The sequence below is a fragment of the Epinephelus moara genome, chromosome 19 (assembly GCF_006386435.1).
Source record: "Epinephelus moara isolate mb chromosome 19, YSFRI_EMoa_1.0, whole genome shotgun sequence".
NCBI classification, from domain to species: Eukaryota; Metazoa; Chordata; class Actinopteri; order Perciformes; family Serranidae; genus Epinephelus; species Epinephelus moara.
This window is the reverse complement of record NC_065524.1, coordinates 40,974,096-40,977,059: the sequence shown is the minus strand read 5'-3', so window position 1 is coordinate 40,977,059 and position 2,964 is coordinate 40,974,096. Positions and strand designations below refer to the sequence as shown.

At 47.6% G+C, this 2,964-nt stretch overlaps 1 protein-coding gene across 1 annotated transcript in view; it reads left to right on the top strand.

Annotated features, from left to right (window-relative positions):
- The window catches only part of ppp2r5d (protein phosphatase 2, regulatory subunit B', delta), a 26,749-nt gene that overhangs the window by 16,097 nt on the left and 7,688 nt on the right, over positions 1–2,964 (top strand). The window lies entirely within an intron of this gene.

Genomic DNA, 2,964 nt, shown 5'->3' with positions numbered 1-2,964 from the left:
TTTGTTTCCCTCTTGCTACTAGCTGCTCGCTAATTCCTGCTATCAGCTGTTTCCTGTTTATCCACCGCCAGTGGGTCACACGTGCAGCGTCATCAACAGCTCCTCCCACAAGTCATCAACAGCTCCTCCCGTTGCAGAAGGCCGCCTCGATCTGTTTAAACCAAAAAGGTTCTGCCAATATGTCTACCCTACGAGGCGGAAAATTGGGCGCCTCGGATCAACTCGCCAATCCGGCTCTGTGTGTCTAAACCAGGGGTGGGGAACCTTTTTCATATCAAGGGCCATATTACTATTATGAACCCGTGACCAGAGATGCAAAAAAAAAAAAAAGACAGAAAAAAATGTCTATAACCTCTGTGTTACTGAGCCTCAAGATTGCTGTATTCTACACGTCACACTCACCTAATGCGATGGCTGGAACCGTTTCTCTTTGGCGAGGCGTCTGGTGTCAGCTGGCAGTGATGATGATGCTACTCGAAGCTGGTTCTCCAAGTTTGGGTCAGTCAGTCTTGAGCGGTAGCGAGTCTTTGCAAGAGTCAGTTTTGAAAAGACTTGTTCACAGCGATACGTTGTCCCAAACAGAGATGCAAACTTCAGGGCGTGTGTCCTCAGGATGGGGAAATCCTCAGCACGAAGGTACAGTTTGTAGAAGTCCAGCAGAGGGAGGATGTTGTACTTAGCTTTGAGCTCGTTGTTGCTTTACAGCTCAATTATTTCCATTTGGACGTTGTCTGGCACATCAGCTGGTTGCACATTGAACGGCGTAGCAAACATGTCCAGTTCTTTTTGTATATTTTTCACAGCATGAAACCTCTCATCAAATGCCTGAATGAGTTTTGCACACTCACCAGCATATTCAGTCGTAACATCAGGCTTTTGTTCTTGCAGAGTGGGAAAGTGCACAGTGTTTCCCCTTTCCAGTTGTCCTTGCCACAGCCTTAACTTCACTTCAAATGATTTCACATTTGAAAGCAGGGAGCTGATCAGCTGGTTGGGACCTTGCAGTTTGATGTCTAACTCTGACAGGTGCTTGGTGATGTCCACCATGAAGGCCAAATCACTGAGCCACTTGCCATCACTGAGCTCCAGGACAGGTTTCCCCTTCATCTCCATGAACTGTTTGACTTCTTCCCGCAGTGTATAAAACCGTGCGAGCATATTTGCACGACTCAGCCATCGCACTTCACAATGATAAACCAGACCACTGTACTCTGACTCGAGCTCGCTGAGTAGCTCCTTGAACTGGCGGTTGTTTAGCCCTCTGCTTTTGATGAAGGTTATGGTGGACATGACGGTTTTCATCACGTTGTTAAGCTTCAGGGAATGTGCACACAGATTCTCTTGATGTATGATACAGTGACATACAACTAAATCACTTGGATCCAGACTCAGACGGCTCATTTCTTTTTTGACTAATGCAATTAATCCTTTTTGCGTGCCAACCATCGCGGGTGCTCCATCAGTAGCGATGCTGCTCAGCTTCTGAAATGGCAGTTCAAAATTGTTCATGGCCACAGCAACTTGACTGAACAAATCCTCACCTTTGGTAGTGCCATGCATGGCTTGCAAAGACTGCAACTCCTTCGTCTCAAACTCGGCCGTAATCCCACGCACAAAAGTGGCAAGCTGCGCTGTGTTTGTGATGTCTGTTGTCTCATCACAGGCCAGAGAAAAATACTCAAAGTCTCTTGCAGTGCCCTTCAGTGTTTTTTCAATGTGTGCCATATCTGTAATCCTGTCTGCAACGGTTCTTCGAGACAAACTGACGCTTTGAAATAATTTCACTTTGTCGGGCGCGAGCAGCTCCACAGCGGCGAGGAGACACTCCTTCACAAACTCTCCTTCAGCATGAGGTTTCAGCTTCTTGGCTATTAATTCACTCACCACAAAACTTGCACGCGTAACATTCTCTCCGTCAGCCTGTGGTCTTGTGAAAGCTGCTTGCTGGGCACCCAAACTCCGACGAAGAGCGTTGATTTTATCCACACGCATTTGTCCTTTCAACTCGCCAAGTTTAGCTTGTTTCGAGCTGTAATGGCACTCGAGATTTGCCTTTTTCATCACTGCCAGCGCCTCACCACAAACTAGGCACACTGGCTTGCAGTTCACTTCAACAAAGAAAAAATTGTTTGTCCATTTTTCCTGGAATACGGCATTCTGCATCTACCTTCCTTTTCTTGACAGTCGCCATGATTCATCACTAGTCAACATTGCGCGCTCTAGAGTCAACACACAAAGTCACGTAGCTAAATCACATGCTGTGTTCACTGACCCTGACGTTGACTCAGACATTTATAACAGCCTGTTTTATTTCAGAAAACTAATGGCTGTCGGTCATTGTTTCCCTGTTTTTTTTATTCATACTAGTATAAAATGTAACAATATTATTGCGTCCGCGAGGCCGGAGGTTCCCCACCACTGGTCTAAACACTCGCAGCTTGGCGGCAAAACGGCCCAACATTCGCCGACAATCTGTCAGTGTAGAAGGGGCTGTAGATAAAAGCCTTATGTTATTTATCTCATTTACATGACGGCATGTCATTTCTGTCTCTACATGGTCGCACGTTTACAATTCTCCTCTGCTCTCTGTATTGCGCACGGTAGAGTTTCGCCCCGACGCGTGCACACACACGCACACACACACACGCACACACACACACAGGCACTAATGGAGTGGAGCCTGTGTTGCATTCAGGCGTTGTCACGTAAATAACAGATTGCAGCACTTGAACAGGCCTCAGCAGCATGTCAGTCAGGCGGGTTCATAAAAAACCTGACATGAAAATTTTGTCACAGCGTCCAGCCCGACTGTACACTGTGACTGTTGAGTGTCTGACAGTGTTTGTGTAACGCAGCTCCTCCTCCTCCTCCTCCTTCTCCCCCTCCTCCTGCTCCTCCTCCCCCTCCTCCTGCTCCCCCTCCTTCTTCTCCCCCTCCTCCTTCTCCTCCTCCTCCCCCTCCCCC